Raw genomic sequence first — 25,756 nt, 5'->3', positions numbered from 1 at the left:
GGAACCGTCCTGCTGTTTACCACCCAGACACCAGTGGTGTGGGGGCGTTGGGGGAATCTGCGCTTCCTCACTTCTCATTGGGAAAGGTCAATTTGTTATTTGTGATGCACAAATAAATTCAAATAACTAACTGAAAAAAAATATATCAAAGCTTCAGTTTGTTTTCTATAGCGTCATGTAGGTGTAGTGTTCCTGCAGACTCATCACACCAGATGGATCTCTCCTCCTCTTGGAGTAAGCTGCACGCCTCAATACCTTTACTTTGGCGGAGAAAAGACGTCTTTCATCAGCACTTGATATTACTGACATTTATCATTTTGGCATTTTAGTCTTCATGATGGCCCAAAGTCAGACAGTCTGGCATTGCCTTATTTTTAGAAAAGGCTATATTTACAAGTGATGGACAGACAAAAGACAACAACATGATAACCCTTACCAAAGAGAAGTTTATTCAAGTGTGCTATTAGTATACTTATTTAAAACTTAAAATAAGAGAGTATACTTTCAGTTTTCTTTTTATGTACTTATCAGAGATATACAGTACTTAAGTATACTTGGCTTATACTTGAACTTAACTTTTAGTTTGAGATATACTTAGGAAAAGTATAATGTCATGTTATGTCCTGGGCAGTCTAGTAGTTTCCCTGTGTTTCCTCTGTTTCCCTGTCCTTTTGTCTCCTGTGTGTTTTACCCTGTTAGTCTGGTCTGTCTGTTGAGAAGGAGGTGTGGCCATCTCCTCCTCCCTCTCCTGGGCGGTGGTTGCTGGAGCAGCTGACAACAATCAACTAATCAAGACACACTCTGCAGTATATCAACCCTGGTCTTCCTGCCACTCATCGCCAGATCGTTTTCGTCGCCACAGTGGTAGTACGCTTTCAGGCTCACTTACCTTGCTTGTTAGATTCCTTTTTGACTTTGTCCTTGCTCGCTTTTGATCCTGTTGTGCTCATACCTGTTTTTGTATTTTTGCCTAGTGTGGTATACCTACCTGCCAGCTGCCTCCGCTTCCTGCTGCTCCTACCTGCTCACTCTCCAACCTCATTGCTTCCTCTTGGATCACAGTGGATCGGGATTACCATCTGGAGGAACATTGGAACCACATTCCCCATGCTCCTCGCTCCCCTTTAAGACTTCCAGTCTTGACTCCATCCACAACAGACTTGGAGAGACTTGCCCTGTCCACCATTTTTGGATTTATTATTAATAATAAATTCTTTATTGTTACACCTTTAAGACCTGTCTTGTGTGCTGCTTTTGGGTCCACGTCTTGTTTAACCAGAACATAACATATAATTAAGTAATTTTGCCTCATTGGCCTATAGAAAGGTATACTTGGTTTGTAATCGCGCTTACTTTTTGATAGAGTAGCCTATTAAAGTGTGTGAGAGTTTGTAAACGAATGTTTTGATATGAATTTACTTCAATTCATCAAGAATGTTCTACGTGTTTAGATTCTCCGTCCACCATTTGAGAAAAATGTATTTTTTTTTTATCATCATAAAACATCAAGTCAAGTAGCAAAAGGAGCAAGTCTCCTTTTTATGTAATACATAAATCACTGGCTAAGTACTATAGGTTAAAGTATACAAAGTGTACCTTCATAAAGTAAAAAGTGGGCATCAAGTATATACAAGTATAATTACAGTATAAAAACTATTAAACTAAGAGTACTTTAAAGTGTACTTTTATAAACTAAATGTGGGCTACAAGTATATAGGTATTAAACTAACAGTATACCCATTCACTTGTAGTATAGGTCATAGTATAGTTGCAGTACAAAATAAAATAAACAAGTATAAATGTGTTATTTTCGCCTATGCTAATTTCTGCATACTGTGGTCCCTATACAGTCTTGGAATTACATAAACTGGGTATCACTGTAAAGCTGAGACTCTTCTGGGTCCAATGAGCCCAATATGTATTCATGTGTGATGATGTTATTCCCCAAAGTAGACATTTCATTGTAGTGAGACCATTTTTTGAACTTGATGTCACTGTATAAAATGGCCTGTGGTGACCTCTAGGATAATCACAGCCTCATGAAACTTTACAGCCACAAACTACAGACCTAGAGCATGCAGAGGATAGATGGCTTCCCTAGCTAGATTGACAATAAGGGGGTTTCTGAGCAGTTTACACAACAGAAGTGTTCACCATCGAATCGCTGACAAATACAATTCCTGCAGAAATCTCCAAATGTCAAAAGTTTTTTAATACCAAATCACAGCATGACTTTTTCTATGGTGTTCCTCAACATCTTGGTGTCTCAATGTGGTATTTTGGAGGGATAATTGATCATTTTGATCAATTCTTGAATGGTAAAAAATGGTCAAATTTAGCACCAAATTTGTGTAACAAATCGTATCAACCCAAAAACTGCTGCAACAATTTATGAGACATAATAGAGCATGTGAATGACCATCAGATACTTCAAATTATAATCTTCTACGCTCTGATACACTTTTACAATTTATTTTAATTATTTAATTTATTGATTTTTTTTTTTTATTTCTTATTAATGACTAGAAAAACTTGGCACACAGTGCTGAGCTGCATCTCAAATTAATTTTCAGGTTCCCAGCTTTCAGATGATGTACACCACTTCTATGTGACATCTACTGTTAGTGTACTGTTATATACTGTGACTTTTTATCTACCCCTGGACATCCCCTGTCCCCCACACTCTTACTCCTCTAAAAAAGACTGTGGAATGGTAAGGGGTTGCAACAGGGCGGGAAGCACAATAAACAGGTCTTTTCAAATAATTAGTAGAATAGACAAATGCAGATATATTAATAATAATCTTAAATATTTGACAAAAAAAAAGGAGCTCTTTTGATAAATATGGGATTTGTGCGTCAGAATAATTTCAGTGGCTGCAGGGATGAAAATAGGCGATATGCTGGAAACTACTGAGCCTCTTGTGTATAGATTGTATAGACTAATTAATTCTACAATGAAAGGCTCATTTCTTTCATCTGGATTTAGAGTTTTAGCCATTGTATTCTGGGGCCAGTAGCTGCAACTGAAGGTGTGCATTAGGTTACGGAGACGTTGCGTACATCCTGGTCATGTTATTAATTATTCATGACAGTCAGTTTGGCAGAGATCCAAAAGGCAAAACTATGCACAACAGTGCATTTTTCAATATCTAGAGAAAACAGAAATTAAATTCCACTAACCTATTGTATTGGGGTGGTGGCAGATAACCAGGGTACATAAAACTGAAACAATATACCTGCCTAGACAACTAGGAAGAAAAAGAAAACTGAACCTTTAATAGCTAAAAAAAAATATTTGGGAATATTGCTGGCAAGTGGCTTACAGTCAGTAGTTTTATTTTGAATAAACCGAAGTGGAAATTGACACGTGTGTCAAGTGTTGCTGGTCATTTGTAGGAAGAAGCACGAAAAATAGGTTGTTGAAAGTCGTGCTGAGCGTCACAAAACAAAAGGAAATTCATGTCTATGTACACGAATCAAATAGATTAAATTTTGTGACTATTTCACAACTACCATGAATCTGTGTTGTATATTCAGACAGACTGTATGAGAACAATAATGTGTTTTTTGAATATTAAAGCATGTAAACATGTTCTAGTAGAAATCCAAAACACAAGTATGAATCTGAGAATGAGCATGATATGTCCCCTTTAAATCACTTTACATTAGACCTGCATATAGCTCTCCAAATCAAATACTATGAACTGCGTGATCTGTATTATAAAATGGTCAAAAGGCACACTAGACTAACTCATACCTGTGCTCGGCATATTGATAGTTTTCAGTTGTGGTCTGAGAAAATGATAACTAATGCACAATATCAACAATTATATCTTGCTGATGGTGCAGTGCTGCGTGTGTGACTGTGTGTGTGTGTTGTGTTGTGGGAGGCTTTAACAGACCAGTCCACCTGGCTGTGTTTCGAAGGCCCTAACTTTAATTCGGAGCCCATTTTCAGTCCATTATGCCGGGCCACTGGGGAGGCCATAGCAAATTAGAACTATCTCTACTCCACTGACTTCATCATTAAAATTAAAATGGCAATCGCTGCACCCCACCTGTCACACACACACACACACACTAGCAAACTGACCAGAGACCACACACAAACATGAACATATGTGAAGATGTGTGTACCGCACACACTCCTGATCGTGTGCAAACCGTGATACATATCGCACATTTCCACAAATTGACAACCCCTTCAAGAGATACACTGCTGCACAATGGACGCCCATCAGAAAACGCACTCACACACAGAGTTGTTGAGGGAATGGCGAGTGCCCTGTCACACCCAGTCAATTCCAATATCACTCGCCCAGTGGGACGGCGTATTAACTGCCACTGTGTTTAGACCTGTTTTGACCACTCGGCCGACGCACGCGTGTGTGTGTGGCCAGATGTGTACGTGTGTCGGGCCATTCGCACAGCGGGGGGTTGCCTGTGATACCACGGCTAATGTAAGAAGTAAGAATGGCCCGTCATTTAGTTGATGTAGCTTCACAGCCACCCTCGGCCCTCACTGTGGCCCAAATAAGATCGATAGTGGAGAATAGAGGAGACCCATAGAGCGAGAAAAGAGGAGAGGAAGGGAATAGATGTTCTAATATCACAGCCTCAAGTCCTTGCCGGTGGTAATCAAAGCCGTAAAACTCGATAATTACACTGGTTTCTCTGTAAACAGGACTGACTGAGGGGAGAGAACAATGCTGGTGTGTGTGTGTGTGATGGCTGGCTGGAGTTTCACATGTTTTGGTATGCATTTTATATGCTTTCTCTCCTCAAATTGTTGAAGTGACTTCATTTAAAAGAACAAATTGTGCACATATTCAAATGAGATTAAATTATTTCAATTCAAATTAGTTTGAATAAGTGCAGTGAACCACATCCATGTGCATGCATATTTATATATGCTCATGCGTGTGTATATCTATATGCACAAGCTGGTGTTATGCATATGTGTGTGTGTGTGTGGTGTGCAACACGTTGGGTCCAGTGAAAGCAGCGAGTTCCCGCTAATGCTCGGTAAAAGCGGCGAGGCTGACAGGAGCGGCGTCGGCGTGAAACGAGGAAGTGAGTGTTTTCCTCACGGTTCATGGAGGAGTCAAAAAGAGAGGGAGCCGTGGAAATGAGATGAATTGGAGCAGGAGGAAGAGAGGTGGGTGGGGAGGTGAGAGAGAGAGAGAGAGAGAGAGAGAGAGAAAACACACACAAAGCATTCAGCTGTGCGTGCTGCTGGAGTGGGAATCCACTCGATGCCTGCTGGCCATGAAGTTTGAGGAGTGTCATTCTGCTCCCGCACACCTAAAGACAATGAGGAGATGCACGCACGACTGCAAACAGATTAAAGTGAGAGACTGAGAAAAAGCTATCTGTTGTGAGAGAGACTTCATTCATTCTCCTTGCTGGTATGGGCGTGTCAACATCAGCACACAATATCAGCAATATGGAAATACTGGTGTCAGAATAGAGCTGCAAATATAATCAATATCAAGAGAATTTGGAAACCCTAACCCTAACCCTATGTATGTATATATTTATTGACAACACAAAACAAAGACAAATATTGTCCAGAAACCCTCACAGGTACTGCATTTAGCATAAAAAAAAAGCTCAAATCATAACATGGCAAACTACAGCCCAACAGACAACAACAGCTGTCAGTGTGTCAGTGTGCTGATTTGACTATGACTTGCCCCAAACTGCATGTGATTATCATAAAGTGGGCATGTCTGTAAAGGAGAGACTCGTGGGTACCCATAAAACCCATTTTCATTCACATATCTTGAGGTCAGAGGTCAACGGACCCCTTTGAAAATGGCCATGCCAGTTTTTCCTCGACAAAATGTAGTGTAAGTTTGGAGCGTTATTTCGCCTCCTTTGCAACAAGCTAGTATGACATGGTTGGTACCAATTGATTCCTTAGGTTTCTGTAGTTTCATATGATACCAGTATCTTCTTAAAACTGAGCCCGCTACAACTTAAAAATAAATGTGTTAAGGAAATTAGTGCCGTTAAAACTAATTTGCATTTGTCAGCCCTAGTTTGAATATAACAGATGGAAATAAAAAAGAGCTGGGAAATAAATGTGGCATTTTGCCTGAAGTAAACAAATATGGAATTATGAAATAAAAGTCCCCTCAAAAAAATAAAAGTAGTCCTTTGAAAAATGTTTTAATCCTTTTTAAAAACTATTTATTTATTTATTGAACTATATTGACTCATTTATATTTATATTTGTTCCCTCACTTATTTATTTCAGGATTTAAGGATTTAGTTCATAGCCATATTTATTTATTTAATATTGAATAAAATGGAATTCTATAAATATGAACCGAGAATGTAGAAGTGAGAGTCACAAGTGCACACACACACACACACACACACACACACACACACACACACACAGTATAACACATTTTCCTATTTACATTGTAGATCAATAAACACCATAAATTAGCACTTTAAAACAGCGTTCTGACTCTCACATACACACACACACACGCAAACACTAACACACAGAAGCAGCGGCTCCAGACCTGCTCTTCACGACGCTGAAGTAAACACGCCCACACACACAAGGCTTTTATATTAAGACTAAACTCCTCTTGGATGTAGGCTACATGTGCGGTATGCATTTGTCAGTCAGCCAGTGATTAAGTCAGGGGACTGTGTGGCTGTGTAATAGCCCCTTTCTACACAGGAACATTTCCAGGAAGCCAGTAACCAAGTGGAAGAGATAGAGAGAGGGAGTGATACAAAAGTATAGTTCATTTGCTATACATTAGCAACAAAATAACCATAAACACTCACAGCAGTACATTACAAACAAGAGTCTACACCCATTTGCAGCAGCTCTGTGAGGCTGTATGTAGGTAAAGTGGTGCTTTGAGTTAAATGCTAACATCAGCATTCTAACAAGCTCACAATGACAATGTTAACGTGCTTCAGTTAGCAGCTGCAGCAACTCCAAATGGCACCAAGAAAGTTTGCTAATCCCGACTCCCGCCGGATCAGCAAACTTTCTGTTGCTGCCGTTAAACAGGTTAGACCCGGCGCTGCCACTGGCCACCAGCACGCTGTGATTTACTACAGCCGCTAACTGAATGTCCAACTCCGGAGCTGCTGACGCGCTCTCCTCCCGGCGAAGTAGTCTCCTAGCGGAGGGGAGAGAGGCGGAGGGACCGTGGCATGCACTAGATAGATTATTCTTGTCTCCTTTGTAGTCTGATAAACAATAAATTCATCAAATTCAGTTTCCCGTATTATCGATATTTTTTGTAGTTGTCATATTTCGCAGCGACAGATCTTCAGTTAGCACCTGTACTCAAAAAATTCAGCCAGCGCAACACCCAGTGCCTGGGGTCACAGCAGACTAGTGGCCAGCAGAAGCAGCGCCGCTGGGTCTAACCTGTGAAACGGCAGCAACAGAAAGTCTGCTGATCTGTTTGCTAATAAGCATATGTTTTTGGCCGCAGTGAAAAATGTAGTTTTTGAAAGGCTAAACGCCAACAAATATGGATTGAAGCAGACTATTTCGTTAGATAAAAACATGTTGTGAAATAATTACATCAATACATTTAGACTTTTGGACTTTACAACGCTCTGGAGTTATTGGAAATGTTTAGATCACACGAGTCAGAAACAATCTGATACAGCCACCACTGGAATCTAATTCTACAACTAGTATAATACTAATAATATTAATGTAGTCAAATCTTTTTCTGCAACTGTGCAGCAAAAAGAATATAACTCTTTTCATGTGTTATTAAGATTTACATGTGCAAATCTAATTTTGACAACTTCAGAGCAGACAAATCCTGGCGCACTCCCTGTGATCTTTGGCGCCCCCCTAATTGCTAACTCTTGTCTCCTTTGTGGTCAGATAAATAGTAAATTCATCAAATTCATTGCCCCATATCGCTATTTTCCGAGCTACTGTAGTTGTCTTAGTATGGGGACCCTAAATGAACATTTTGCGAGATCTTGCAAAAGTACAATTTTTTTCAAACTTCGATTTTTTTCCCCCTCCATGTCCCTTCCGGGGCTCCGTAGTTTTCAGATGCAGTTGAAATGCAAATGGGAATGTGCAAAAGTGATATTTACTTCCTAATAGCCCAGGAGGCAAAAAATAACCAGCGGCATTTCTTCAGCACATACTGTATGATATGGGTACGTTTATCTCAAAGGTCATAAGAAATGGCAGTTGACACATAAAGGTATGCGATTAGGCCATACTGTGGTTAAATAACACACTACAGTATAGAGAAGTAGCGAGCCTGTCAATCAGTAAAGCAAGTGTTGGCCACTTTGAGTGAAAACTAAGTCACTGAGCTCTGAGCTACATAATGAAAAAGCATTAGTCAGACTGGTTCAGTGTCGACTTGCCTGTAGGTCTGGTCTGATTAAATACTTTTCAATTGTGTGTGTACGTGTGTGTGTGTGTGTGTGTGTGTGTGTGCTCACTGATTCTTTGTGAATTTGCTAACGTAATTGAAAGACAGAAGAACAATGAATGTGTGTGTGAGTGTGTATGCATGGTGTGTGTTCACCTCTGGCTGTGCATGTCTGCTAATCTCTTTACAATGCAGAGCAGGGCCTGGCCGAGCAGGGGAAGGGATGATGGGGAAGATGGAAACAGCGTGAAGGAAGAAAATGATGAAATGGAGCCGAGTTAAAGGAGGGAGGTGATAGTGAGAGGTGAGGTTGTTGTGTTGTGATGGACCGATGCAGCGGAGGGATCAGAACCTGAGGCATTTACAAAGCAAACAGTGGAGTCAAGCTGGAGTGGGAGGCAAAACTTTTCTGTCGATCATTTTTTTAATATCAGTTGATATAAATTAAGTCACTATTTCTGTTAAGCTTAAAGAATCCCTTAAGCTCAGACCTCCCAAATAAAAAAGATTAAAGCCCGAAAATGACAGAGAATTATGAGATACAAACAAATAATCTACTTGACTAAATATAGTATAAAAAGATTCTTGTAAATCCCACGGTGTGTAATGTTTACAGTCAGGGAGCTCATATCTTGGGTCTGTTACGTTTGTCGGTTTAAATCCCACCATTTCAATGGGGCATTATGTTTTCGCCATTTAAAAAGCAGCAGCGTGTGTGATGTATTTGGTTTGTGGTATTTCCTGTCTTTGTTGGCACAGCTTTTCAGCAGAGTTAACATTAAACATCATTTATGTATGTATGTATGTATGTATTTGTATCTCCCATCTAACTATCCAACTTTTAATACCAAAACCATAGCATGTGGTGTGTTAAGCTAACTAAACCAAGCTCCCAGGAAGGGTTGCAGGCTTTCAAGCAAATTTTCGTAATGGCGAAACTGTGGTACCACAACTTCCGGGTGCGTCACTTGATGCCATTGGGCCCAAAAAGAAGAAAGCTCTGATAGACTTATATTAGAGATGTACAGTGCGCAGTAGCGTCCGCTCGGTCACATGACTCGGTCATACCAACGTCACGCTGTCGTCACGGCTTGCGCTCCAGCCTCGGTCTGGGTCTTATTCACATGAACGGAGGAAGGGAAATAACTCTGGATTTGGCTATTAATGCATTTTACAACTTTTAAAAAACTAATGACTCAAATAAGGGCTATTAGAGTGTTCGACCGGGAAGTTTATTTACCTAAAGAAAAATGATCCGCTGAGTTACAGATGTCTCTTTCCCAATGTAAGTCTATGGGAAAAAGTATTTTTGGGCCCAATGGCATCACGTGATGGACACGGAAGTTGCGGTACCGCCGTTTGGCCACTACGGAAATTGGGATCAATGACCGGTGCTCTTCCTGGGGGCAGGTCCTGATTGGCTGGCTACGTTTATGCAAATCTTAGTCGGCGAACGCTGGCGTGTGATTGGAGGAGAGTGCTTCCCATAGAGTCCAGTAGAGGGCGGAGCCTGTGTGAGTTAGAACAATATGTTTCAGATTTACAAGCGGAAAAACTTTAATGATGTAGACTAAGGTGTTGGTTCTGCTAATGTTTGTCTGGTTAACATTCTCTAATAAAGAGCAGCATAGCCGCTAACCTGAGCTTTTTTTTGTTTATTTGACAATACATTTTAAAAAGACACTTACATCGTTACAACACCATTGTACATGCACAATTAAAAGAACATCAGGGATAACACAAAAGGTCACAGGTCTTATTTCCATTGTGGTCCTTGTTGTAGTTTGATTTCTACAGGAAGCATTCGTCTTCCACACATGTACTGTAGCAAGCTCCAACATTTTCATATTAATATACTGTATGTCCATTTTGCTCCTTCCTAAAATCATGAACAGAAAAAGTAAAGAGCAGCAGAGGAACTTTAGCAATACAGAAAAGGAAAACAGTGTCCCATTACAGCACACGCTGATTAACATGTCAAACAAGTGATGAGTGAAAAACATGATAGTCTTATACCTCCCACCATGATAAATCTTAATCTTGTAGACATTATAACTCTGTCTCAGCCTCTCTTTCTTTCCTGCTCCCTTCATCTCTCCTGAGCTCTCATTATCTGTTAGTGAGGAATAATCCCCCCCTCCTCCTCTCTGATAAACCTCACACCTCTCCTCTCCTTTATCACTCTCTCCTTTCTCATCCACCGCCTCTCCATCCGACCACTAATTCACTCGGCACCTGGTATCTCCTCTCTTCTCTTCATTCAGTCGGTCGCTGTCTTTCTTTTTCTGCATCTGTGCTTTCATTTCCCCTCCTTTTGTTTTTCTCATTTGCTTTTCTAGTTTTTACATCGCCTCTCTTTCCAGCCGAGTGGCAGCGGTACATTGAACAGAAGGTGAAAGTCTGGATCCTCAGCACCCCCGCTTTGCTGTCGTTTTTGCTTCTTCCTCCCCGTCTCTGTCTTTCTCGATGTATCCTCCCATTTGTTTATCTCCTCACCTCTCTTCACCTGTTTCTATCTCCGTCTCCCTCCTCATGCCACCTCCCTCTCCTTCTGTCCATCGCTTTTATTGCTCTCTACAGCTCATAAAATACAAAGGGAGAAGTTTGGGGGGTGGGGGGAGACACTAAATAAAGAGACAGAAATGTATTAGGACGGGAATAACTTAATAAACGGAGGGTGTTTGGTGACTGTTAATAATGTTCCTGCGCTGGCCAGCCAATGTTCCAGGTGTGATTAAGCAAATTGCCAGTGGACGGGTACGCGGTAAGCACTCAATTTCCTGTTTGTTTCCCAGCTTTCCTCCAGTCATCAAACGTTTCACCAGTTTTTCCAGGAAGCAGACCGGGGCCTTATTTCAGTGTCGAGCTGCGAAACTGGGCCAGCACCAATGAGAGAGGCAGATAAAAAGTTTACCAGGGGACATGTCCCTCTTTAACATTTTAGTGACTACATGCTACTTCAGTGGTTCCCAACCTGGGGACACCGAAGATCACAGGGGTTGGGCCAGGATTTGCCTGCTCAAAAGTTGTCAAAATTAGATTTGCACATGTATTACTAAAATCATATTAACACACGTACTGGATAGTTTATACATCTTTTCTTAGATACAAGTAGGGAGGGCTTCAAGGACAATAGCTTGGGAACCAACCATGCGTAAGCCATCACAGAGATGAGGACTTGGAGGTATTTATGTATATTTCAACAAAACTGGCATTAAGATTGAACCTAGTATTTTGTGTTGATATTCAACATTTTTATGCCAACATAGGAGAAGAATACTTTCTTTTTCCATACCTGACAATTTCTGTATGTTTGACTTTTGTGAGGTCGATTCATTCCAGGTCTGCACTGGTACTTATTTCACCAAGGAAATAGCCACATGCTCAGACTCTGACGTCCATCACGGGCAAAAGTTCTCACCTTTTCTGCTTTTATATGTCACCAAACTAACTGCCAGACAACTTCAAGCTGAAACCAATTTCTTTCTTTTTTTTTAAACAGGTCAAGGGAGATGATTCCTGCATGGGAACGTTTCTGATATCAGAGAAAAAACAGCCCAGTCGCCTGGAAAAAATGTTGGCTTTGTGAGTTTCTGCAAACCACAGATACGTTGAGGTGAATGGGTCCAACAAACACAAGGCTTTCATAAAAGGAGACCACTCTTCGTGTGCTCTGCATCACATTACAATCAGCTGTTTGTTCGTGTCCTGAGTTCACAACGTTCAGTGTCATTTTCACTGTACAAACGTAGAAGTTTTAAGCCCAACCATGTAGTTTTAAACCTAACTATAGTATTTTTTTTGCTTATCCTAAAGTGACGCCAAGGGGCATGACAAAGCGGCGGTATGTGACAAGTTGGGAAGAGAACTTTTACTTTTGGTTTCACACGGGACACCGTGTGAAACCAAAAGTAAAAGTTGAATTTACGCTTGTTACATAACATTACAACATAGAAAGTCCACTAATGGCGGTTATTTATTTACGCTATTACATTGTTACAGTTGACATGTTATGTTGTTGCCTTGATTTTTTTTAACACAAACCATGATCTTTTTTCTAACCTTAACCAAATAGTTTTGTTGCCTAAATCTACACGTTGAAACCAATCGTTCCACGTTAACCACGTAGCGTTGTGCGTTTCTGCAAGCGTGATACGAGGCTGATAAGAAACGTATTTATGAAACGTTTTCAACAACAGTTAACGTATCCTGTGGTTTGCAGAAAAGCACGATGCACAACATTTTTTTATGGCGACTGGGTTGTGAAAAAAAACAAAACAGTGAAACTTTTTGAACCTCTTCTGCATAATCCATTTCTCTGCCATCCATTGCTCTGTATGTTGAGTATGCTCCAAATGATCATCACTTCACCAACAGATCATGGAACTTCAGAGCCATGAAGGAGGTGACATACAGATGTCCTCTACTGTGTTTAGCGTTGCTATTGAGAAGCTATGAGGGTTTGGAACTCCCTGAACACACAGATGAATGGCAGAGAAGTGGAGTATGCTACTGGAGGGGTTTGACAAGTTTCCATGGACATTTTTATACATTTCGACACGTTCCGACACCTTTCTTTGTTGCCATTGCAATCTATTGTAACTGCTGTGACTCTAGGCTGAATACAGCTGAGTTGGGCAGTAACACATCGCCTCTCCTTCCAGCCCGAGTAGCAGCCGGACATTGAACAGAGAGTGAAAGTCTGGATCCTCAACACCCTCACTTTGAATATTGGTAAGCCTTTCAGGAATCACATGGGTTTTGTTGAGTTAGAGGGAGTGTGAACTGTGCAGCTTCACTGTGAGTAGACTGACTTCTAGAAAGCTCTGTGCACTCACAGTTAAGCAAGCTGTTAATAGTCAATAAATACCAACAAACCGTAGATCAGTTGCTTGAAAACCACAATATCTTGTTTTTTCTGTTTCTATATGTTTGAAATAGAAGATGTGCAACAAGTTCTCCCAATTAAATGACAAAATATGTTGTTTGCAACCTCCAGAATGACAAATATAACCATTTGTGATCAGACGCACCTATCAGCAGGGCAATAATCATTTACCGGTAAACTGGTGAGGTTTTGTTGGGTTTAGGCACAAATACGACATGGTTGATTTAGGGAAAGACAATGGTTTAGGTTAAAATAACTACTTTGTTAAAGTTAGGGGACCTTCATCATCATGGTTACAATAGGAAATATAACTTACTTAATTGCATTTGCTGATGAGTAAGTGGTTATGTAATGTGATTACTCTTTTAGGGAGTAATGAGTAATTAAATTAGGGCTGTCAATCGATAAAAATATTTCATTGTGATTAATCGCGTGATTGTCCATAGTTAATCGCGATTAATTGCAAATTAATCACACGTTGTTTTCTGTTCAAACTGTACCCTAAAATCGAGATTTGTCAAGTATTTAATACTCTTATCAACATGGGAGTGGGTAAATATGCTGCTTTATGCAAATGTATGTATATATTTATTATAGTAAATCAATTAACAAGTTAAAGCAATGATAAATAATCTCCAGAAACCCTCACAGGTACTGCATTTAGCATAAAAAATATGCTCAAATCATAACATGACAAACTACAGCCCAACAGGCTGTATGTGATTCTCATAAAGTGGCCGTGTATGTAAAGGGAGACTCGTGGGTACCCATAGAATATATTTTCATTCACATATCTTGACGTGAATGGGTGAATGCTGACATTTAGTGTAAAGTGCTTTGAGTGGTCAGAAGACCTAGAAAGGCGCTATTCAATTTACTTGCCAAACATTGCTTCTTAATAACATATGTCAATCTTTTACAAGTCATCAATGTGAGACAAGTATGCCGAAAGTAATGTGTTTGGCTGTTGATGCATTGCCCACAACTGTCATAAAAGCTTTTGTTTAAAGTATCATAGTAACTACACAAGGATAAGAGGTAACTCAAGTGCATCTGATTCCATGTTGTGATTATCCACTCTCACATTTTCTCTGTGCTCTGTAGATTTTTGGGGGCTGATAGTGATGTTTTAGATAGTATTTAGAGCTGTTGTTCAAAAAGATGTTCAAAAAGCCTCTGAAATAGCACTTGAAAACTCAGCCCGCTACAACCTCTGAAAGACAGAATAGCGTCCGGGCTATACACATATACAGGGGTTAATATAAATATTTAGTTAATCAAAAAGCATAATACATCACATTAAAGATGAGCAAAAGAGTCCAATTTTGACATCTTAAAATAGCTGAAAAATCTACTGGTCTTATGTGTGTGTGTCATCCTTATCCACACACACACACACACACACACACACACCAGCCGAGTGTTTAAAGGGGCTGGGCACAGCTGGATTGGCACCTCTTCACCCGCGGGCAGAGGACTGAGGTGAAGTAAAGCTGGCGTATCAGCAGGGTGAGGTGAAGTGGCTCTAATCTGCTCTCCTGGCATGAGGTGGCACAGGGCTGGCCCGCTGTGCCATGAGTTATGCTGGCAATAGGCGAAGTCGCCGTCCCGCTGGGTCCGGCTCAGTGCATCAGCCTCCTGTTGAGCGACAGAGAGGTGGGAAATGGAGACGGCGTGAGGCCACGTCAGGGGATGTAGAGGCAGAAAGACACGGAGAGAGATAGAGAAATATCTGTGGAGAAAAATGTATACTGTACTGTACACCTTCATCTAATATCATCAAAACGTCTGAAACTGCTATATTGAATATGACAACTACCTGAGAAAATATCATTGTTTGGCCCATGTGATAAATCACTAGACCCTGGTCATAAGTTTCAAATAACTTTCTAATCTTTTTAGAGAGAAAGACAAAAGAAAGACGGAGACAGAGTGACGGATGAGGAAAGAAAAAGCTCTTATTTCAATGATGGCACAAAAAACACATCTGCCTGCAACATGTGACAGATCACTGCTAATACGCTCTCCACTGTGCAACTGACAGGTTGACGTTCACAACTCTCTCAAGGTAAAGGTCACATTACATTTTCATAGCTGGTAGTAAAGTACGTCTATATTGCTGCCTCAGTGTCCACTCATGTTCTTTAAATTGATTGCGTGGGCCTCGGAGGGCCCGGGAGCACATGGGAAACCAAATCAAATCTTTCAGTCACCAAATTTGCACAATGATAGTCCAACCGTGAACCAGCCAAATGGTCTGGCAGCGAGCGGCACACGGTTAAAAGTACTGCTTGTTTTCTTTCCAGGAAAAATATTATTTTCCCATCTAGTCCATTTAGGGTCCTGAACATTTCCTGGACTGAAAGATAATTCATTCATTAAACTGGACTATGGGGATCTGTCAGCGTTAAACTCTTTACCTCTTCATGCAGGGAAAAGTCAAAACAAAGTTCAGATGACAAATAATTTTGCTTTTTCTAGCTATATCCTTTGGCAACACATTTTCACGATGCACAGGTACCCCTCTTGCGTTACTTTTGGAACGGACCAGGGACGGTGTGTCAATATACGCTCATAACATGCATATTGTCCTCTCAAAATAAACTTCCATTTTCACAGGAAGTTAGGTTTAGGCAACACAAACACTTAGTTAGGCTTAGGAAATGGTCGTGGTTGATGTTAACTTCACTGAACAGCGACTCAAATGACTCACAGGGCTGATGATATTAACGAGTCACGTGACTAAAGACTGACCTGACAAAATACGTCAACGTTGTTTTAGTTTCACACGGGACACGAACATTGGTCTCCTGGTTGAAAGTCTTGTGTTTGTTTGACCCATCTGCCCTGAATGGACTCTCACGCTATTAATACTATGTCACTTGCTTCGACTGTCGAATAACGCTGCGGGTGGGTTTACATTGGAGTTAATTGAAAACCCGGTTTGTCACATACTGTTGCTAAAGGGTGCCTCCGTGGTCCGGCTTACGATGCCAAGGGACATTTACCTAACGGCGGTATTTGGCGAGTTGGGAGTGAAAACGGGTTGCCTTGGGTGGTCTATGAGCTCACAGAGAAATAGTTGGATCCGAGCGTCACTCAAGGCCGAGATTGGAACCGAATCTATCAGCTTGGAAGAAGGCTGATCAGCGGTGGCTGTGTCTTTGTTTTCCTACAGGGAGTGCGGTGCCGCCCTACGAGCGCTACCCTCGGCGTGGTGCACCGCTCAAAAATGACCACCGAGCGCTACGCTCAAAGTTCAAACTATTTCAACTTTGACCTTGGTTGCTGCCGCCAATCTTTCAAAGCACAACAAATAAGATAACAGCTGCTACTGTTATCAAGTTCATTAGTTGCAAACAGATACGTTCAGTGACCAAAAACAAGCATGTTCAACACTGACCACACCCATTAGTGATAGTGGAGGTGCAAAAGAGTCAAAACCAAGTCAATGCAACAATGCTTTACATCTCAATATTAGGTTACTCTTCAAATTACTGAAGAAATACTACAATCTATAAATACAAAAACCTGCTCAGTCATGCTGGCCACTGCTCATACTATCATATTGGTTCAAACTGATACACAGAACACAACATTTCCTGTGCATCAGTGTAATTTGTCTTAGAAAACACCTATGCACACTACTGTAAATACTAAGAGCTCTCCTGAACTGTGACTGCAGTGTATAGCCTTTAGCCAACGACACCTCTATGGTCATCTGGATGAGGATGGAGAGAGTACAATGGGGAGAGATGGATACCTTTTAAAAAAAAGGAAAATAATGTCACTGCCCAATTGTGCACATTCAAGCTTGTATGTCAGTCTGGTAAATTACCACCAAAAATAGCTGTTGATGCACCCCTTGCTGCTACTTATACAGATGCGCACAGCAAGCATTGCTGTTTTCAACACAGGAGTAAACATCCAGCAGAGCAAAAAAGCCTTTCTTGTCCCAGAATTCCTTCCTGACCTAAATAGGCCAATATGGATACTCTGCTGATACTAGTCCATTTTTCCCCGTCGCACACCCCTCTGCCATGGCCCGTCACACACGGTTAGCCCTCGATTGACTCAAGGCTGGATTGTGCTGGATGGCGCTAGGAGGGAGCTAACTACTATTTCCCCTCCACCAATTTAGAGTCCACTCAACCCAGAGCTACCATTCGACTGGCGCCACCAATGCTGATCTAAAGCTGCAGTTATACGGAGCCATTCGGAGAGTAACCCTTACAACTAACATAGCCACCCCCCACGCAAATACACACGCAGACTAACAAATGATAAGCCAGGAGATCATAGTACAATCACATCTGTACCTGTGATTGAATTTGTTGTTCTGACATTCCCTCAAGTTGCCTAAATACCTCTTTTGCACAGAAGCATGGGCTTGGAAAAATCTGTGTTTGCCATCTGACCTGGCTCTGTCACCCTGCTCTGCCCCTGGGGTTTACACAGCTTTAACACTGTAGGAAAGACAAGAGCAGCATCCATCTCTGCTTCTGTTTTTCACACAGAACCAGTGCTTGAAGTGCCAGTACTCTCTTATTCACATGTTGGCGTGTGTATCAGCCGGTATCAACAATCTCTTGCGACTTATTCCTATTTATTCATTATTTCTTGAAGCATGTGTACTGTGTCAGTCACAATCAGCTGTGGTTTTATTGCTATTATTATACTTGGGTTATGCATCTTCTATAGTAGGCCTATAATGCTCCAACTGGAACATTATAGGGTTAAGGTGGTGTGTTTAATGTTGATAGTTAAAGTGCTTTCCTGTGTTATTTGCATCATTCAGGTCCCGGTCAGGATGCTCCTACATATTATGCACCAGGATAAAGAGACACATTCTGAATTTTTACACTGAATAAAAGATATTAGGAGATATTCGGTTTTGGGTCCTTCCCCAAGAAAATGTGAAGGTTTTTGACTTAAAACTATGCAATTTTACATCATTTTGGACCATTATTATAACTAGTTAAAGCAGCAGTGGGAAGAAATGGAGCAAATATGATTAAAAAAAGCTATTTTTATAAAACAGTCACTATATCCTAAACCGAATTTGCGTTAACACGTTATTATCGCATATACTGTATAATATGTAAGTGCCGGTGCGCAAGAAAAAGTCACGATATGCCAAGGAGTAAAATTAAGAAATGCTGGTACTGCGTACCTGTGAGTACCGGCCCACTTCTAGCACTGGCTTGAACAAGATTTTGGGGCATTTTATTAACTTTTCAGAAAGTCACCCAAAAGAAAGAATTGCTTGACCAAACACCAGATCGTCTGCACTGTCTGTGACGCTGAGTCTACAGTGTACAAACCTGGCAGTGACAAATGAACAGAGATTAAACTCAACATGGTGTGCGGATACAAAGCATTGTATTCTACTGAGGCTTCTGTTGGTGTATTTAATATCCATTCAAGAAAAAAGGTGTCATGTGCTTTGATGTTCAAACATTATGACATTATTATCATGACAAAAAGATGCACGCTGTGGCTGCTTTGAATTCTGGTCCACTGAGACTGTTGTTGGTGAAATTAGTATCTCAGCTTCAGCTCTGATGGATCCTTTATGGCAGCCGCAGTAGGAAACCTGTTCCCTTTGATTCTGTGGAACTGAAACCTAGCTGCCATGTTTACTACTTATGTTTTAGTGAATTAAAACATTTTCTGCTTTCAAACTTGTAGCTGCACCGGAAATATCAGTGGTACTGTAAGTTGGTCCAAAATACACTAGCAAACAACACAATGCATTTTATTTTGGGCATCCTTTTAATCTGATTGGGGTTTCAGTTTGTTTGTGTGCATCCAAGATGTAAACTCAGTATATACATTTTATGATTTACAGTAAATTCGTAGTTTCACACAAATGGGGATTGGAAAAAGCAGATTTTCAAAGCTGCACTTATCAGTATTTTTTTTATCAACATTAGATTGCATTACTATGTGTAATGTGAAAAGGGTCTCTTGTTATGACGAACTCACAGAGAATTATCACCCGACTACAGAGCGTTTAGCATCTTTTAGCACCAAAACAATGATCTTTTAGCCCATTCTCCTATAATATATCTGTATTCACTGTACCACACACGTTGGCTGAATTAATGTGATTTTCCTACAGTGGTATGAACCAAAATTAATTGCTTTTGCCGTGATTTAATTGCAACCACATCATGATTTAAAAAGCCTGAATTCATGCTGTCCGCCAGACGACAAGCTAACAACTTTTAAAATGCTTGTTTTCTGAATTGAGTTTGGATCGACCAGGGCAATGCTATGCTATGTAGCTGGTCCATCAACACTAAAAATAACGTCATCTAAATTAGGCATAAATATGGCAGCGATGTCATTATTCATACACATACATTTATACACATAGATTTTCTTCCGGTCTCGGTCAGTGGGCAACTCGATGTGAAAAGTGACGGAAGTGCCTTAAACTTGCATTCTTTCCAACAGTCAGCAGGGGGCGACTCCTCTGGTTGCAAAAAGAAGTCTGATTGTATAGAAGTCTATGAGAAAATGAGCCTACTTCTCACTTGATTTATTACCTCAGTAAACATTGTAAACATGAGTTTATGGTCTCAATCGCTAGTTTCAAGTCTTTTTCAATACAGCATGATGTTCATTTAGTAAATTATGGTCCCATTTAGAGTCAAATAGACCATAAAGCATGGGATGCTTTAGGGCGTGGCTACCTTGTGATTGACAGGTCACTACCATGTCTGTTTTTGTCTTAGAACTTTAACCCTTACACAGTGTGTTTTCAGTTCATGTAAATTAATTATAACATTTTTGGTTACCTAAAAAATTCTTTTTCGGCACTTCTGGTTGCATAAGACCAAGATGTCTATGGCCAAAATGTCGAACTCTGGGCTTCAAAACGGCAGTCCACAAACCAATGGGTGATGTCACGAAGACTATGTCCACTTCTTATATATAGTCTATGGTCTTGGTACAAATATGAGGTACGTAGCTGGGTGCCCACAGATGGCTACAATATTTCTTTCCTCCATTTCTGATTCAACAACATCAGGACGACAGTGACGACAGGAGAATCTCAACACTGATACGCTTTTGCGACACACAAATCTGTCACTTCTTCCACGCAAATAAGTGCCGCAAATTTTGCATAATTTGCAGCATTTGTGTTCCCTGGCGCAAATTTGTATCTATTCACATCTTTGCATTGACTTTGTATATAATACACGCCATTAGCCATTCAACTATCAAGTAAAGAAGTTAAATAAACTTTTCTGAAAGTTGATTGGATTTGGATGTCTAACATGACATGCTTAGAACAGAATTGTGCCCACATCTCCTATTGTGTTGAGGAATTAGAAAAAAATATTCAAGTTGAAGTGAAACGGCGTCTTGGGGTGTGAATATCTGGATACATCGTGTCCTGAGATGTCGACCACAAATGGGTATTTTGCATTGATGTATCTAGGTTTGAGATCCTTCAAACACCCCATGCATCTTCACTAGCGAAACGCAGCAACAATAACACAAAGCAAGACGAGAAAAATGCAGGAGAGAATGTGTGAGGGGAAACAATTGAGAGAGGTAAAAAGGATGAGAGAGGAAGTGAATCTTCCCTCCCCCTTTCAGTGTTCAGTGGGTAAGATGTGTTGGGAAGCGTAAATGGTTTATACCTGCATGCAGCCTACAGTAACTGACTCCAATCTGAAGAGGGGGGGGGGTGGGGAGCGCACAGGCCTCGGCCTCCAAATCTCTTTTGGCTCTGGGACCCGAGGCCTGACTCGCTGATAGGGGAAAAAAAAAAGTGAATAACAGCAGAGAGGAGGGGGGAGAGACGAGACGGTGGAGGTAAAAAACGGAACCGAAAACGAGGGTAAAATAGTGTCAGGGATACGGTGCAGCTCAGCGCGCCGAGGTGAGAGAGAACGAATGGGAGGAAATGGCAGGAAATTGCAGGAAAAAAAATCAGAAAGGGCGGAGGGGAGGGGAGGAAGGTATGAAGGCAGAAGAGACAGAGTGAGGGAAGCTAGGGGCGCGATAGGAAAAGGATCGTCGGGGATATATCTTCAGGCCGGGATGGATTGAAAGAGTAAATAGAGGTTAAAGAGGGATAAACGGAGAGATAGCGGCTTGTTCTGAGGACAGACAGAGAGATGTGGAACATTGTAAAGTAAACGAAAGAGTGGCGTGTTGCAGAGAAGAGGAACGATGTGGAAAAGATCGGAGAGAATGGAGTGTGGAGAAAGAGATGGGAACTGGAGAATGGGAGAAGAGAAAGTGTTTGAGAAAAGACGGGAAGACTGAGGAGAATCTCTGGATGTGTGTGTGCGTGTGTGTGTGAGGAAGGAAATGTGTGTGAGAAGCAGAGAGCGAGGGAAGCGAGTGTGACTGATTCGGCCGAGGCAGCAGTAAAAGGTTCCTCTAATACAGCGGGTGGTGAGGAGATCGGCGCGAAGAAGCCTGAAGGATACACTCTGTTAGAGGAGAGGAAGAGGGGATGAGAGGGAGGGAGGAGGGCGACAGAGATCCAGAGTTGAAAAAAGTGATGGGGGGGGGGGTAGGAGGAGAGATAGTTTTCCCCGGGTTCTTCTTTGCATCTCCTCCTACTCCTCTCTTGTTTGAAAAACGCGGAAATCTTTCCTATTTTCTCTTCCTTTTTTCCCTTTTTGCTTCTTCCCCCTTTCTGCCCTTAAATCCTCCTCCTCCCCCTTCCTTTCTCCTTATTCTAACTTTTTCTGCTGCAGTCTGCACACTCATTGAAATGGGAAAAGAGACCTTGAAAGCAAAATGTCTCTTCAATAAAACAGGATGATCAAAGAGAGGAGAAAAGGGGGACTCTGGTCCAGACATTTTAACTGTAAACCATGTTGCATCAATTTGTAACCACAAGGGACTGCATGCCAGTAGAGCACTTAAAGGAACCTCCACTCCCCCTCCCATCACTTATCATTTCACACCACCCCCCCCTCCCGTCACCAGCAGTGACTCTAACAGGCATCATCTGCAAAGATGAGAGAGGTATAGCGACCTGTTGCAGAAAGAAAAACACATACGTTTTCACCCGGTTTCGGTTAGTGGGCAACCTCCGGGTCTGAAAAGTGAAGCCAATGCTGAAGTGCCTTAAACTTGCATTCTTTCTAAAAGCCAGCAGGGGGCGACTCCTCTGGTTGCAAAAAGAAGTCTGATTGTATAGAAGTCTATGAGAAAATGAGCCTACTCCTCACTTGATTTATTACCTCAGTAAACATTGTAAACATGAGTTTACAGTTTTATGGTCTCAATTGCTAGTTTCAAGTCTTCTTCAATACAGAATGATATTCATTTAGTAAATTATGGTCCCAATTAGAGTCAAATAGACCATAAAGCAGGGGATGCTTTAGGGCGTGGCTAACTTGTAATTGACAAGTCGCTACCACTGCGTTGTCTGTGTTTTCATTTTAGAACTTTAACCCTTCCACAGTGTGTTTTCAGTTCATGAAAATTAATTATAACCTTTCTGGTCACCTAAAAATGTCTAATTTAGCATTTGGTTGTGCTTAGCTCCTCCCTCTCGTGTCACTACTGGTTGCAAATAACCAAGATGGCGACGAACAAAAACCAAGATGGCGACGGACAAAATTTTGAGCTCGAGGCTTCAAAGTCAAATTAAATAGTCGAGTCAAATAGACCATAAAGCAGGGTGTGCTTTAGGACGTGGGTCACTTGTGATTGACAGGTCGCTACCACGGCGTTGTCCAGTCTGGGAGTTGTCCATGTTTTTGTCTTAGAACTTATTACATTTTTGGTCGTCGAAAAATGTCTTATTCAGCTATTCTGGTTCCAAAAGACCAAGATGTTGTCGGGCAAAAAAACAAGATGGTGACAGCCAAAATGTCAAATTAGAGGCTTAAAAATGGCAGTCCAGGAACCAATGGGTGACGTCATGATGACTACCTCCACTTCTTATATACAGTCTGTGGTCTCGGTACAAATATCGGTGCTATCGTAGAGCTCTGGGTGCCCACAGACAGCTACAATACTTTATTCCTCCATTTCTGATTCAACAACATCAGGACGTCAGTGACGAAAGGAGGATCTCGACGCTGACAGGCTTTCGCGACACAGTATCACACAAATTTGTCACTTGAGTTGAAAAATTGAAATGCCTGCAAATACACGGATGACGCAAATTTTGCATTATTTGCATCATTGCGTTTCCAGGCGCAAATTTGCATTTAGAAAGAAAACATAAAAATCAGAATCAGCTTCTAGGGTGGTGGCCCTTTGCACTCCCTTCAACTCCTCTCCATCCCCCTTTTTCTTCCATCCTTCCTCCTCATCCTGTCCAGACTGGCCTTGGCCCAGTGCCCAGGAACAAGTTTTGGCTGGCTTTGCAGGCCAGACGGGAGTTGGAAGACAAACTACCCAATACAGGCTGGGAGCAGATAGAGACGGAGTGGGGGATGCATGGCGGGATGGGGTAAAAAAAAAAAAAAGGAGGGAGATGGTGGTTCAGAGATGGAGGGATAGTTCCAAAGGGAGTTGAGGTAAAGCGTGCTGGGGCATTGATTTGCAATTCCAATGAAGCCTGCTTACAGTGAATTACACACCGACACACTCGGGCTTAAGTGTGCATAAATAATCACGCCCAGCTCTGTCCCGTAATGGATGGTCCTGCCGTAACAAAGTTAGTGGGGCTGTCTGCCGCGGAACAACATAAACATTAAAACCATTATGAGAAGTGCCAGGGTGGTTTAAGACTGCATCAGAGGGCTCCTGACATGTCTTAACTTTGGTACCACGGCTATGAATAGATCATACGATTCATGACTCTCTCTTGAGATTGAAATCTTTTAGAAGTTATTAGTTATTTCAATAATTAATCTTTGGATGAGTGCATTAGTTCATTAACTCCCGTCTATGACAAAATCCCTGCGTTTAACATCATCAAAGCATCTAAATAGGACTACAAGTATACAGTATATGTGTATCACCACCTATCATGTTACCACAGCAAGAGGGTCCCAGGGCCTTTTTGTGCGGATTTTACAGGTTATCTTCATCTCTGTGTGTTTCAGTCAGAGACATGCAGGTTCCAACAATCAATGTCAAATTACGTTTGCAGCCTCCCTTTAGAGAGACACATAGCAGCGTTTTATGACCATCAGCATGATGACTTTTGTTGTCGACATTATCTGTCTGTGCCTTTCAAAACTGTCTTCATAAAAATCTTTTTTTTGTTGTCATTGCTACAATAGTGAAGTCATGCTTAAAAAAACAATGTTAACTGTGGGTTTGAAATGTTAAATGAACAGCAGTCACATTAAAGTCTGTTCTTTTGTTGTTGTTGATGCATCCATCCATCTCCCTATGTGGACTTTGACGGTCTGACTTCCTCCTTTGCTACAGTCATGAAACAATCAAAACATATGTTGCGTTGGAGTACTTTCCAATGTTGTCGTTCTTCTTGGGAGGACAGAATCTGGCGATTGTAAATTGCCCATGGATGGGAACTAGGGCTGTCAGTCAATTCATGTGATTAATTTGCAATTAATCACATTTTTGTATTTGTTTAAAATGTACCTTTAAGGGAGATTTGTCAAGTATTTAATACGCTTATCAACATGGAAGTGGACAAATATGCTTGCTTTGTGCAAATGTATGTACACATTTATTACCTGAAATCAATTAACAAGACAAAACAATGACATATATTGTCCAGAAACCCTCACAGGTACTGCATTTAGCATAAAAAATATGCTCAAATCACAACATGGCAAACTGCAGCCCAACAGGCAACAACAGCAGTCAGTGTGTCAGTGTGCTGAGTTGACTATGACTTGCCCAAAACTGCACATGATTATCATTTCATTCACATATCTTGAGGTTGGAGGTCAAGGGAACCCTTTGAAAATGGGAGTGCCAGTTTTTCCTTGCCAAACTTTTGCATAAGTTGGAGCGTTATTTAGCTTCCTTGGCTACAAACTAGTATGACATGGTTGGTTGGTACCAATGGATTCCTTAGGATTCTTATGTTCATATGATGCCACTATCTTCACTTTAGCTTTAAAACTGAGCCCGCTACAGCCTAAAAATAACAAGTTTTGTTGATGCGTTAAAGAAATTAGTGGTGTTAAAACAAATCTGTGTTAACGCATTATTAACCCGTTAACTGACAGCCCTAGTGTGAATGTGAGTGAAAATAGTTGCTTGTCCACATTTCAATCCAGAGAGACCAATTGAAAGAGGGGCTGAGTTATGACATGAATATATTTGATATACAGTAGTGAGCACAATACAGAAAGTTGAAGAAGTATGTGAGGAGTCTTTGGCGATTAGCCCCAAGCCCCCAGTAAGGGCGCCAAGCTTTGAAGCAAATTTTGGTAATGGCTAAACCGTGGAATTACAAATTGTGGGTCCGTCACGTGATGCCATTGAGCCCAAAAATACTTTTTTCCCATAGACTTACATTGGGAAAGAGACGTCTGTAAATCATCAGATATGGG

At 41.2% G+C, this 25,756-nt stretch overlaps 1 long non-coding RNA gene across 1 annotated transcript; it reads left to right on the top strand.

Annotated features, from left to right (window-relative positions):
- Positions 1-727: 727 nt before the first annotated feature.
- LOC119490817 lies at positions 728-1,231 on the top strand. The gene is made up of 2 exons (XR_005207485.1): positions 728-864; positions 975-1,231. It is a non-coding gene; the product is annotated as an uncharacterized LOC119490817 (long non-coding RNA).
- The last annotated feature ends 24,525 nt before the right edge of the window (positions 1,232-25,756 follow it).

The sequence above is a fragment of the Sebastes umbrosus genome, chromosome 7 (assembly GCF_015220745.1).
Source record: "Sebastes umbrosus isolate fSebUmb1 chromosome 7, fSebUmb1.pri, whole genome shotgun sequence".
Taxonomy (NCBI): Eukaryota; Metazoa; Chordata; class Actinopteri; order Perciformes; family Sebastidae; genus Sebastes; species Sebastes umbrosus.
The sequence above is the reverse complement of the archived record's forward strand: the minus strand, read 5'-3'. Positions and strand labels throughout refer to the sequence as shown.